General features: G+C 34.6%; 1 protein-coding gene and 1 long non-coding RNA gene across 7 annotated transcripts in view; one reads left to right on the top strand and one right to left on the bottom strand.

Annotated features, from left to right (window-relative positions):
- The window catches only part of LOC119079084 (CUGBP Elav-like family member 1-A), a 75,710-nt gene that overhangs the window by 17,317 nt on the left and 43,327 nt on the right, over positions 1 to 15,066 (top strand). The window lies entirely within an intron of this gene.
- LOC119079140 lies at positions 3,087 to 3,515 on the bottom strand. The gene is made up of 3 exons (XR_005088106.1): positions 3,356 to 3,515; positions 3,209 to 3,277; positions 3,087 to 3,147 (listed from the first exon to the last, which is right to left on the bottom strand). It is a non-coding gene; the product is annotated as an uncharacterized LOC119079140 (long non-coding RNA).

Genomic DNA, 15,066 nt, shown 5'->3' with positions numbered 1-15,066 from the left:
AGTCAAAGCAATACAACACTTTGTCAATGTTGAATTACTGACCAAGCAATACAACAATTTTATCAAGAATAAACGACATGCTCTGACTAATGAGTTTTATATAGCAAAACGCATGTTCGAAACAAATGAAGTAAAAGATTTCTGAAATCAATCTGTGAAAATCGTTGATCAAATGAAGTAATAGTGTGAATAGTAAAACTGTTAATATGCTTGCCGTCCGTCTGTGACAGGTTAAAATTTAATCGACAGTATTCAAATAGCGTGACAAGCATATATATCTCTTCCGCTCTCTCTCTCTCGCCTACCACAAACTGCTTTGAAATTACAAATCAAATCGAAACAATGATGGCCCTACGTCAGTGAAGAGTAGTGTAGTGATGCCAGTCCATTCACACAATTTTAACAAATCCGTAGAACCTTTCAACTTTACCCCTTTGTTCGAGTTCAACGAGCTATCACACGCCTCATAAGGTTAAGATTATGCCGAGATATTAAATTTCAAAACTTGGAAATTTGTATGAAGAAATGGATTTTCATACATTTTGAAATTGATGAATTTTACCTTTGTCACTTTGTTACTCTGTGAGTTTGTTACAACGAAACTTTTCAATTACTCGGTGGTTGTGGCTGAAATTTTCAGGATATGTTGAGGACGTAATTCTAATTTGAACGAATTTTTATAATAGCTATGTCCACTCTGTGACGCAAAATTTTTTTCTACAATTTTTTCGGTAAAATTTTTGCTTTTCTTTTTGCGAGTCGAAGCTGTAAGCGTCACCTCCATCGATCTCAGTTCTTTTGTAAGTGGATAAATGAACTTGCGTCACAGCGACGCTGTAAGTGTTTTTTTTTCGATTTTTATTCCACTGAAAGCCAACCCATTTCCATTTGGTTATTGAATAATCATAAATAAAATAAAAAGTTCGAAACTGTGAACGAATTCCCAGCGAATATTCCAATATTCTACGTTATTTGACTAAAATTAAGTTTTCATATCCTATCCAAATCCCATCGAACAACAAACTAAAATAGACAAAATTTAATCCACCTTGTCCGGATATTGTAAAAGTTGTTTTCCAATTTTGTAAAATAGAAAAAAATAAATTTGAAAAAAAACGCTCCGCTCAACTGACGATTTACTTCGAATATTAAAAAATACCTAATATCCCGTTTGCCATTCCGTACACATAAAATTCCATCATTTCACATTACATAATGTCGTGCACAGTCATCATATTTGTTATTTTGCATTTTGTGAACATCTTCTCTATGCATGGAAAACTATTATTGAAATGCAGATACCGAGTCAGGTATTTGAATATTATGTATCTAGAGATATTTTCCACCGATGTTGTGTATCTATACAACGGTAACAACACAGTTTTCCATTGGAAAAGCCATTGCAAACAACATTATACAAAGAATTTACTACACTTGTTGTAATGTGCTATATAATACGTTTGCGCTCCTTTTATGATGGTCCATATCGAAAATTGAACAACAAATTTTGATTAAATTTTAATTTTAATATAGTTGCTGCTTACATATGGGTTCGGTGTATATACGTACAAGTATAACACAGATGTTTGTTTGTCGGTAGCTTCTGTGAAATGTTTGTATTTAGGATATGTTCATGGTTATAATTTTGCTCATAATAAATTCTGTGCTTCATGTTTTAAAGCTTGACTTACTGTACGAGTTGAGCGTTACATTTACATTAATTTCAGTTTTTTTCTCGCATATGAGCTTTGTGCGAATTTACAATTTGTTTGTTTTTCACAGTATTTTTGTTACAGTTAATTCCTAGAGTCAGGCTTTTAATATATTTACGTGGAACAGGTCTGGTCAATACCCTCTCTAGCAAACACACTTCGTTTTGACGCTGTCAAAATACCAACTTTTTGCCTTGTTGGTAGAATCATCCATGCGCTGCTAGCGAGGGTAATGGCCAGATATAAATACATTTAAAAACGAGAAATTTAGATAAATAACGAGAGTGAAAAATAAGTGAATCCGATGTGAATTCGTCTAATCAATTTTGAAAATAAAAAAAAAATCTGGGAAAGCTCCAACTAATTCCGAAAAAAAAGTTTTCAGAAATTTTCGGATTTTTCTTTGAGTTTTCAGATTTAAAATGTACAAAAATTTGTCCTGCCATGGCTTGAATTTGAAATTTTTCTTGAAAACGATTTTTTAAATTCCCGCTGGATGTCCAATGCTCAGAAACTGCGAACCGGAAATCGTTGCCCACACATGTCTTCGTTCATTTGTTCATTTGCAATTAGATTGCAGTCAGCAATTAACGTTTTACAAGCGGATATTTCCCTGATCGCAAAATATTCGATGTTGTTATCAGTAACATGACGGCTGTTCCTCTCCGTTTCTCTCATTTCGGATGCTATTTCAAATGGTAAAAGAGAGGAATCATGAAAAGCAACAAATAACGCTGAGAACCTCAACTAAGATTTCAGACTTGACACGAACTTGACCTAACAGACTCGAACCTAAATTGGTTCAACCCGGATTCGAACCCAACCTGAACTTTCACTTTCGTGTTTGACTTGAACCTGACCTTCAACCATAGATTGTTTTAATTGAGAAATTATACTAGATAGGCTCGTAGGTTATCACAGGTGTACGTTGTCAGATTTTCCATAGAATAATGTGTGATGCGCCGTCTTCCCTAACCTGTCACATAACAGGTTATTCATCTGTTATCGATAACGACGTCAAAAATAATGACAAGCTCTGCGTAATATGGTCCTTCATATCGTAAATTGCATGTTAAAAAAATTGAAGTAGAAGATGTGAAATCAACAGATAACAATACTTTGATCGATGGAAGTAATAGACCCGATAATAATACTGGTCAAATGCTTACAGTCTGTAACAGGTTAATATCTTTGTATTGACAATGTACCACTGGGTGCTGTAGTATAATTTCTCAACTTAAACAGTCATAGTTTTGCCGACTCTAAATCAATGATTGAAATTAAGGAGAACAGTTTCCTCGTCCATACATTTTATTCTTTCTTTCCATAAACAATTTAGAGCACACACCTAGAAATCGACTTATTGGTTCTTTAATTCCGATTGATTGGCTAGCATAGTCCAAGGTTTCTCATTAGTTTGACAATTACAATGTACCTAGAAAGATGGTAGGTGCTTTTCTTAGAACGTTCTTAATTGATGAGTAAAATAATAATACCAAATGTATAAGACTAGCAATCCCAAACAAATGTAGCCAATTACTAATGCAGTTATTCTGCATGTATCTCTAAAAAGTGCATTTAAAAATTTCGCGTCAGTCAAAGGTCAATGAAAACATTTACTCATGAAAAGCATTTTCACGTACAATTTACAATCTGCGATCACACCAAGTTGAAACAAAGAACCATCGGTTGTGATGGAACAATTCAGCAGTGATTGATCGGCGAATTTGGCTAAAAGTGAATTTGGCATAATGACAAAGTTACGAAAATTTTCCGGTGACCGGTGACGTATTGAATGACTGAATGACTTAAAACAATCTGCTGCTTGCTATGCTGATTTAGTCCTTATTACCATATTATGAATTGTGAAGTGACCGCAAGTCATAAATCGTTTTGAATCACGTGTACAGTAAGTCATTGCATTCAACCCTCAAAAGTTTGGGTTATTAACTAACGATCTAACTATTTCAAACCAAAATCCAATTTCAAAATAAGTATTTACGTTACTAGGAGTAGGAACTAGGACCAGGAAAACTTGAAATTTATCGATACGACGCAACGTCGAGTCAATCTTAGTCACTTTTCAACTTTCCTGTTCGTCCTAGGTAAGTACGATATTTTGCATGGACTACAAAAAGGGCGATTTTCGGTGTAGAGAAACATGCAATAGTAGATTACTCTGCCAAGGAAGTAATTTGATATCTCGTATCCAGATGAGTAAAAGGATCCGAGGGCTTCGGTCCGAGGTACTTTTACTCATCGTGTTACGAAATATATATATTTTTTTCCGTGTGCAGTATGCCATTTTACTTTACGAGCGAGGTAAAGGGTTTTCCCAGTAAAGTAAAAAAAAATCCGGCAAAATAGGAATTAATCATTGACAGAAGATGTGTCTGTCTGTTTCTTTCCGAAACAACAGGCACAGTGATGATCAACTTTCTCATGGGGCAGGCAGTAAAAAGTTTGTTTTTTTTTGCAATTGACAACTGCACTATGACAGATTGTAACGATGTCGATAAAAGGTATGTTTTCGAACAATTTTCGCTGGTTTGAAAATCTAGGACAACACCAATTATTTGACATACTTTTCCGCTCTTGTATCGAAATGACGTTATAATTTGCCGCACTTGTATATAAATGAATGACGTTTGCGTTGATAGCGAATTTGATTTCGTCTCAATTTAATAAAAAAAAATTTTAAATTATTTCGGTGGTTGTCCGTTGCAGCTGTCAGTTGCAGCCTTGTTCACAAGTTGATTTTTGAAGCACACGTTCTGAGGGATTCTTCTGAAAAACAGAAGACCGAAATCGGCCACATTTTCTATTGGAATTTTTTATATGTGTCCAGTAAGATATTCGACCCCAGAACCCAAAACCACTTTCAAAAAAATTCTTCGAAGCTTTTGTGGCTGGTAAGAGGTCATCAAAAACCGAAAACCTGCACTTTTCTTACAAAAATGTTTCTGTGTCATTAGAAAGGTAATTGCATGTACTTCCGGGGAAAGCAGGCACATATAAAAAATTCCAATAGAAAATGCGTCCGATTTCGGTCTTCTGTTTTTCAGAAGAATCCCTCTCTAAATTTCTTGAAAAACTTAGGACTGGATTGATTTTGTATCAACACAGTGAACTTGCACAATGTACTCTTGAAGCCAACGCTGGAAACCTATCGTTTCTCTAGGAAAAGTGCGTTGAGCATCGCATATGAGGGATTCTTTTGAAAAACAGAAGACCGAAATCGGACGCATTATTTTTTATATGTGCCCAGTAAGGTATTCGACCCCAGAACCCAAAACCACTTTCAAAAAAAATTTCGAAGCTTTTGTGGCTGGTAAGAGATCATCAAAAACCGAAAACCTGCACTTTTCTTACAAAAATTTCTCCAGTTACACGAGCCGTACAGGGCCGTGTGGGGTGTCATTAGAAAGGTAATTACATGTACTTCCGGGGCAAGTAGATATTATTGGGGTTTGGAATCATCTACGACGAATTATGAGAAGCTGAAATGTTTAAGTGCTTATATTGAATCGCAGATGCTGCCAAACTTCAATTACCTTTCTAATGACACCCCACACGACCATGTACGTTTCGTGTACCTCGAGAAATTTCTGTAAGAAAACTGTAAGTTTTCAGTCTTTTTTCGGTTAAAAACTTCAACTGTGCATATCTCAGAGTGGATGAATTTTAAACTCAATAAGACCCTATTTGCCCCAGAAGTATATGCAATTACCTTTCTAATGACACCCCACACGACCCTGTTCGGCTCGTGTAACTGGAGAAATTTTTGTAAGAAAAGTGCAGGTCTTCGGTTTTAGATGATCTCTTACCAGCCACAAAAGCTTCGAAGAATTTTTTTGAAAGTAGTTTTGGCATCTAGGGACCAATACCTATCTAGGCACATTTAAAAAAATCCAATAGAAAATGCGTCCGATTTCGGTCTTCTGTTTTTCAGAAGAATCCCTCTCTAAATTTCTTGAAAAACTTAGGACTGGTGCTGTAATAATTGATTTTGTATCAACACAGTGAACTTGGACAATGTACTCTTAAAGCCAACGCTGGAAACCTATCGTTTCTCTAGGAAAAGTGCATTGAGCATTGCATTTATAGACATTTGAGTTAGTTGATTAACAGACAATAGAAACGTCCATTGCAAATTAAAAACCTATTGACAAAGCAGTTAAATCATCATGACTGCTTATGTCTAGCTATACCAAAACTACTAACTTCTGTAGTTTCACCAAAAGCAAAAGCAAACCGAAATACTTTTAACTTACTTTACATAATGTTCACTTGAAATTCAATTATCATCGCAATAGTATTTCAGCTTGGACATAATGGATCACACATGATCAATCAATTAGCGTTGAGGTGTAGTTCACATTCAAGTGTGAGAGCAGAGACCTTCAAAAAAACGATCTCTGTTCATTGCAGTGGATATTGCCAGCAGAAAGTGAAGCAAAAATTTAAATCAAACAAAACGACTGGTTGTTAATGTGTTGTATCAATGCATTGGTTGTATTACTATTGCGCCGCCAGATTTTAGCCAATATAACAAGTTATCGAATAAATTCTGCTTAAATGCGACTCATTTTAATTTATATTTTCATAATTATTATCATCATTAACTACATTGATGCTATTGTTTCATGAACTGAAGCGGAAAGGTGGTAATATTTTAAACAGAAATAACCAACCCGCCTGCATCCACTTCCGAATTGATTGTACGATTGTAGTGCATGTAGTGGATGTAGTTCGGGTTGGTATTAAAGCTATTGCAAATGAATGTTTTTTTATTATTATTTATTTGCATTGATCGAACAATTGATATTTATTTGCAATGCTATTGTATCCGATAACCATTATGCAATCCAAAATATGTTACTGTTCGACGCATTCATTTATTGTTTCGATAAAATGTAATTTTATGTTGTGAAAATTGAATTGGGTCAATTATTAATAGGTGCACCCTCATTCAAATGTGAAAGTTGATGGACTACAAATCAATAGCATGTTCAAATCAAAAATTCTGAACCGTGTCAGTCCTTCTGACCACGGTTTCGAGGAAATTGGGAAACATTAAAATTTTACGATATTTAAACCCGGTACATTGGACCCTCTAATCGACTAGTTTCCCTTGTCACTGCTACAATTCGTACTTAGTCCCATTTTAGCTTATTTTGAACCGTTGAACCGAAAGGACAATACAATAAATGTATCAAATCGTAAGCAACTATATCTGCGTACTTACGTACGTAAAGAAATGACAGGAACACACGACGTATTTCGCAAATATGCGAGCAAATATGTCTGTTATTTCACTTACAGTGACAGTGACTAACATTCCAAAACGAGACACCCACAGTGGTGAATTACGTACGTCAATGGGAATTACATAGGTGTTAGGGAATCTCGCGCCGCGTCATTCACAATAACTCACAAAGTGACATCTTCCTTATACAAAATGTGTCAAAATGTGAATTATTGTGAATGACGCGGCGCGAGATTCCTAGCAACCATGACATATCTACGTAATTTCGTGTTGAACGGTACTTTTGGATATGGGTATCAGTTCTACTGTGGAATGTTTAGTTTTTTTAATGTCCACAGTCGCTGTGGAGTTAAGCAAAACTTAAATAGGGACGCGACACCATCTCTAATTTTTTGTTCATATTCTGGCTTGAGTGCTACACGAAACTGTATTCAGCTTTCGGATCCGTTGGGCCATTTCGGAGAACCGGCATCGCTGGCCGCCCGGAACTCACGAGTCATTTGAGTACAGATTGTTTTCGCAACGGATAGAGGAAATACCTCTTTCCTTATTCGTGTTAAAATGGTTTTCGTTGACAACATGACCACGAAGCTACAGCCCGCGAACGTCAAGGATTCTATATTTTGAATGGTGATATGTTCAAGACGAAGAGAGTTTGAAACTAATTGAATGGCGATATTGGTAGAGCATTGCATGCTCCATTAAACACCGAGAATGGATTTTACAAAAGTCGTCCGATTTGTACGATATTTGAAAAAGTTTATTTTCACAATCCTCGACGAAACTTGGACCCCTTATAATACACAGGTTGACCCTGCTTATAACAAAATAATAATGCCGAATCAGCATGCAGTCTCAACTTTATATCGATATCGAATATGCGATACGAGGCTCACAACAAGTATCTGTTACGACATTTTATTTGGAGCAAGGTCACGTCACATTATACGACGAAAATTTCAATTTATTATCTCAAATGATTTAAATCACCTATTTATGAAGAATGGACAACACTTCAGTACCTGCTAAAGGAACGGGCATTTAAAGACAGATAATGAATTGAAAATGTCGTCGTAGAGTGACCTTGTTGCAAACCAAGGTAAATACATGGGTGGAGGTAATGCCATTCAGACACATTAGTCTAGCACATTAGTTCGATGCTAATGACACCTTCTTTTAAAATGGTTGACTATGATTTGCTTGTGTTTCACAAAATATTGCCCCTATCACAAAACAGATGGCCCAGGTTTCTAAGCAATTTTGTGTTTTTAAAGAAAACGAGAGATGGAGTCTGTATCCAACTTTCCTGCCACCGCAAATCTGATTTGGTTGTATGTATATGGCATTACCTACGACCATGTATCTTGGTATATACCTTATTGCAAACAAAGCTTAGACTATATCCTGATCAGGCATTATTGTTGTGTTGTAAGCAGGGTTAACCTTCATATTACAGAGGAGTTTTCTTCATCTCAACCGAGCAGTGTTTAAAGTGTCAAATATCAGTGATTTATTTATTGGTTTCCTCATTTATACACGAGCACAGAATGTGACAAGCACAGCCGTATTAAATTGATGTATATTGCGTTTTAAACATTTAGAAACGTCAAAATTATCGAAAAAAAACTAAAATTTCTTTAATTGGTTGGTTTTAGAATGTTATTGACTGTAAGAAACCTCGCACACAAAACCTTCCAAAGTTATCGACGACATACATTTTGCGGTCACGTTTTATGAAAGAGCTATACGAAGACTTTGGATTCATACACGGAATGTGTTCCTCCCATTTATTAAGCAATAAATGCTTATTCACATTTCAATTCGAATATAATACATACACCGCACAAACCACGCTTTTCCATAATAAAGATCTGAATTTGAAAAGCTTCTTCAACATTTTACTGGTACTCACTTTGTGGTGTAAAATGTTGGCTTCATTCGTCGAAAAATTTCGCTTTGATAAGCATATCCGTAAAATGAATCGGGTGAAGAAAAAAAAAACCCTGTGTCTCCATACTCTCACTCACTCCTCATCCGTTTTGCTGTGTGCAGATGATTTCCTTTCATCAAAATGATGTTTTATACACAACAAACATAATAGATTCATCTATGTTCATATAGAAAATAAAATTTGTGTGTACACATTTAAAAAGATATAAATAAAATTCAACAGAGAGAGAGAGAGAGAGCGCAAAAAAAACATTTTTTTCTTTCATTGAAAACTGTTTACCATAGCGTGTTTATATAACCTGTTGATTGTTGCATTTTCAATAAACATTTTGGGGTGTACTTTCGTATAATTGAAAGTTTTTAGAATGTAAATATATATTCGGTAAAGATGTGTACGTTTGATATATAATTGGTATATCATTCAAAACCCTTTTTTTCAATACGAAAATTGCAAACATTTTGTTTGTACATTTACTTTCGTTTATACCTTTGATGATGGTGAATATTATATATCTGTATCTAGACTGTGCTGTGGAAACAAATTTGGTGGGGAGAGAAAAGTTCTTTTGCATACTGAAAAGGTAAAATTGATCTCAATGAAGATTACTTGGTATAGCACAATAAATTGCAAACAGACTCAATCCATTCACATTTCGACTTACTGATTGAAGTCGGTAATGATTTTTTATAGAAAGAGGGAGAACCAAACTAATTAAATTGACCTTAGTTTGCAAAAATTAGTACAATTTAATTTTTTGCGTAGTTGCCGTTGTTTAATAACAAAAACTTTACCTGCTCCATCCAGGGCTCGACCTCGGGTAGTTTTTTAATCGATTTTAATCTTATAGGAAAATCGTGCTGTACTCACTAAATCTGTTACTTCTTTTTTGAAATGTATTTTCCACCGTGTTTGATACAGAATCTTTTACTTCATTAGTTTTAACATAGCATTTACTTTAACAGAAAGCATAAGCTACAGTTAATTGCTTATATCAGTCCTCTTTCTCGATAACAGATGACCTGATGACTTAGTAAATTTTTTTACGTCCAATTTGCTTTTCTTAGATAGATGCTAATATGACGACTGGGTCGTTTCGACTGATAGAGTGAATATGTTGAATGACAGCTGGTTTTTTGAAAGAGAATTCAATACATTTTACATGCTACATGCGTCAAAAACCGTACTTTTCATGTTTGAAGCACGTCTTTCGACGCCTTCAGCATGTAAAATCCATTACATAACTCGGGATGGAAAAGTCTCGTTTTTGTGTGTTTATTGACCTTTTGAATCAACTTTTTATTGACTCCTTTTGAATCAACTGCTATACGAGAATCAATCTACTACTAACATTTAAGATCCCGAGGCTCGAGAACTGGGAAGATGGTGAACAATGTGGAGAGATGGATTTTGTAGGAACCAACCTACTATACCATTTCAATAATCCCAAACGTCGAGACGATAGTCGAAAAACAAAACAGTCAAAAATCCACAAAGTTCTAGAATTTTTCAGGTGGTAGCGGTGCAGGAGGAAAGCTTTTTTCTCATTCTTCCTCATTCGACCTCTGGAATTAGCTCCTGCCAAAAGTCTCTAAATTACCAACACTTTCTATTACTTTCAATCCTATTCTCAGCTGAAACACTTCGGGATGATGTGTTAGCTCTTTAGGTTTTATAGACTCACAAAGCAATGAATAATCATTTGAAAATGTACTCATACATTTGGGCATGTACACATTTAGCGAATCATAAAAGAAATGAAAATGAAGTTTTCAAAATCCGGAAACATGCGAGTATTATGATATAGTGACTCTTACACCGATTTAAACGCTCAAATAATGATTCTGTCTAAAATAAAACTTCAATTGCATTGAATAAAGAAGTGATACTTCAGCGAACAGAAGAGAATTGAGATTCACTTCGCTACACAATATCTGTTTCAATCATCTCGAATCACGACACCACCCGTCTCCTGTCTAAGTAATTATGTTGGTTCAGTTTTTTTTCTGTTCTTCTGTTCTCCTGCCATTATATTCTTCTTCTTGAATTTGATATGATTCTGTAGATTCAACCTCTGACACGATACCGTTCGCTTCACCCCTCGCATAGATATATTCAAAATCTCATCCAATTATAAGTAACCCGACGTCAAACCACAATGAAACCGAAATAAATCTTTTCTGCGGTTATGTTATATGGTTTAGATACAACATCACAATACCCCCATGACACCATATCAAATTTACCGCCGTTACACAAGACTCGTATAGCGTGTTGATTTCGTTTTCTGACTTGGCAAAATATATGTATCTCCTCGGTAAGTTATACACTTGCTCTACAATAATAATGCCTTTTTCCACCGAAAAAGAAGATAGATAACCACCAGCAAACTATAAATAAATAACTCAACGAAAATATTGTGTTGAGTATCCAAATGAGATATAAAAATGTTGTTTTTGTTAAGGAGAATTGATAGAGCATTCGTTCGTTTCCAACCCAAAATAACCGCCCACCACAGCCCAGACTTGTTTAAATGTTTACTTCATCATATTCCATTTAACTTTGGTTCTCTCTCTCTCTTTCCTCTGATTGATGATTTACTTAATTTTATCTTGGGTAATAAGATATATATGGAATTAAACTAAGTCAACAGAACGACGAAAGTATTTTAGCCTGTAAATGCAATAAGATATGGTAATTAGTTCGAGATGTCTTACTATACAATTTTGTATTTTATTATTTATGGTTAGTAAACACTGTGGGTACTTAACGGGGCAATACACGAACGATGTATTTGGCATATTATTATGTACATTGTAGATGAAGCTCTATGTAATAAATGAAATTATTGATATTATTGTGGCAACAGTAAATTACATTTTGTATGTTTAGTAATAAGCATACAACACAAATTAATTAACAGCACAACAGTCTTAATGGTACGGCGTATGTATTAATTTCGTGCAAACAGCATAGTATATCACCATGTTAATTTTAAATCTGCTACTTCTTTTGTTGAAAGTACAATTTGCATTCGACACAAAATCATCTTGTACTTCGTTTTATTGTAACAAACAAATTGCATATAATAGAGCCACAATCAATTCCATCCTATCTTTGTCGTCGATATCGATAACAAATGAGTTTCTGTCCGCGTCCGCGAGAATTTATTGTTAGAGTTGAAGTAAAATTGGCAAAACTCAACTATGAACTGAATTTTTTCGGTAATTTCGACAAAAAGCAAAAAAAAAGATTTGTCTTTTAGTTTCTTAATTAACGTAAACATAGTTAATACGTTCTAGTCTGACAGTCTGACTAATTCGACTAATTAAATAGGGATTCTTTTTAAAGACAACCTACGAAACTCGGTCTTATAAATTTTTTAATATTTTTTGGTATGTATTGATAGATCATGTGATGCGAAGACTCTAAAACCACATTTAAAAAAATGTCAAAGTTTGAATGGGCTTTTGGAAGAATCCCTGAAAGTTACGAAAGTGAAGTTTTCTTGCAAAAATTACAGCTACACCAGTTGAGGAACATAAGCGACCATGGGTCCGTTGGAAAGCTGAGGTCATGTTGATTTGAGCCGAGATTTCATGAATATGCTCATCATCACCTGTCCAATCACTTAATGCCCCATATGTGATAGTCAGAGTTTAACGTTTTCCCTAGTTTCCCGAAAAATGTTTCTGGAAAAATACAGTCGGCGACTTTGAATTAACTGACGTATTTTGTTTCACTTGATACAGACAAATACACTAATACACTTGATTATACGGGTGAACAATGAATACACATGCACGTGGTAATGGTTAAACCGTTTAAAGACGTAAAACCATATTTTGATTGTACAAGTGGTTCAGCTGAAAAACAACTGAAACTAAATGCGTCATTTATTTCAAAGTCTCCGACTGTTATGGAAAAATGAGGAAATGTATGGAAAGTTGTGGAAAAATCAGGAAATTGTCCTTGCCTATTTCACTTTCCGCCAGCAATTATTTTTGGAAAACCAATTTCCTCAATTGTCCCACTTTTTCCCGAATTTTTATACATCTCCCCAGATTTCGAATTGAGAAAATATTCTCCCAAAAATAATTCCTCTTTTCAGTCTCTTTTTTTTGTGCAAAACCTTAATTCCTTTATTCTTCCGCCATTTAATATCAAGTTCCTTTTAACACAAATGAACCTGCGTCTGTACATGAAAAATACCGTCCCAAAAGAAAAAAAAAATTAAATATCCCAAAACAATGGGATCAAAATGTAACAAACAAAAAAATCTTTCCATGGAAAGCTTTCACATCTAGCCACACAAAGAGTGCATCATTCATTCAGCTGAATTGTTGCATAAAAGGTGCATTACATCCAATTCATATATAAATGCTTGTACATCTAAAACTCATATAAAAAAAGCCATAGAACGCATTTTACTTTACATTCCCGGCAAAGTACAAGCGACATACAACGACATATACACAAAAACCAAACGGAAAACTTTTTACGAAATAATCTTTTTTTATTATGTGAAAATTTGTGAGCGCACAAAAAAAAATTGGTTTTTGTGCGAAACAGTTGCCCATATAGTCCATTATTCTATGACGAAACACAAAAATGAAAATAAAAATTCCGAGTATTCCGTGCCAAAAATAGATAATCCCGCCGAAAACATGAAAGGGATGATTGAATTGAATGAACAGAGGGCTGCAGCTGCGGTATACTACAATATATACGTCGAATACTCACATTATATTATATACACAACGTATATTATATACCGTATACGGTGTAATTATAATACGGGGTACTTTAAAAAGTAGCGAATTTTCGAGTTCATTTGTTCATTGTTTTCGACCATAAATGAACAACACGATATATTGTGGATTTTAACCATTTCCATCATCGATATAACATCGACCTAATGAAAATCTCATCATCAGAAAGGCAGACGAAATTTCGTCGATAAATTCCATATCATATTGTGCTCCGTCCATCTATCCGATGGTATCCGATATATATATATAGAGAAATATCCGATCCATGTTATATGTGGTGTAATCTCTTTCGACATATATAAGTACGAAAAGCATAATAAATGCTTTTCCTAATACGTACAGCATGCCATTTTCTATATATCTCGTGTATTTATACGATGTAGAGAGAAGTATTATTATGGTGGAATATGTATATAGATAAGTATCAAATAATAGACACATTTGTAGCTAATGGTCAATTATTTTCCAATTTTTTGTTTGTTGCTGTCGTTTTTTTTCTTCGTTTCTTTTTTTTGGGTTTTTCATATGATGGGACGTTAAAGAAAATATTATTTATAACGAAAAAAGAATGAAATTATAGCTGAGACAGGCCTCCAACACCTCCTAAAATTTCATAAGTGCACCTATAATCTCCAAGGCCTCGTAAAACTCCTAAAATTAGACTTCGATAATCTCATTAGACTATTATAAATGAGGATGAAGTGGATGAGTAAAATAACATTAAAAATAATTGAATTGAAATAATATTCGGAAAGATGTTAGTGTTGCTTCATTCCGGAAATAATTTTCTCAGAAAAACAATTTCGAACAGACTTATCATTTTTGAACTAAAGAATGCTTTTTATTTAGTTCTAAACTGTTGTACAGTTGTGCAGATGTACAGATGTAACTTTGGGTGACTGCAATTTTTCTGGGTAGATCCATTTCCGATCCTGTAAAATCGGCCACCCTTAAAAACTTAGGTTTAGAGTATGCGAAGATCTAAGAGTACTAGTGCTAAGAGTTTAATTTAGCTATATACTGGTACGAACAAGACAATACTTTGCACATACGAGTCAAAGAATGTTACAAGAAATAGAGACTTCCCAGCAATACCCATTGTAAAAGGAAAAATATGAGTTTTATGGCCTTAAGTTTCTAACAAAAAACCTAAATCTAAATTCCTCCTCAAACTCCTGAAACAGGAGAATTTTTAAAGCGTGTGAGGCCTGCGGAGAGCATGTGAAAAATACTCCATATATCAGAGTTATATTGTTGGGCGAAAGAAGAAAAGGCAATAAAATAAACGAGAGCGATAATGCTGAAGGTGTTTAGGTCCTCGGAAGGTTGATGGTATCAACTTGATACCATTTTTGGATACTGTAA

The sequence above is a fragment of the Bradysia coprophila genome, unplaced genomic scaffold (assembly GCF_014529535.1).
Source record: "Bradysia coprophila strain Holo2 unplaced genomic scaffold, BU_Bcop_v1 contig_297, whole genome shotgun sequence".
NCBI classification, from domain to species: Eukaryota; Metazoa; Arthropoda; class Insecta; order Diptera; family Sciaridae; genus Bradysia; species Bradysia coprophila.
Note: the sequence above shows the minus strand (reverse complement) of the source record. Positions and strands in the feature narration are given on the sequence as shown.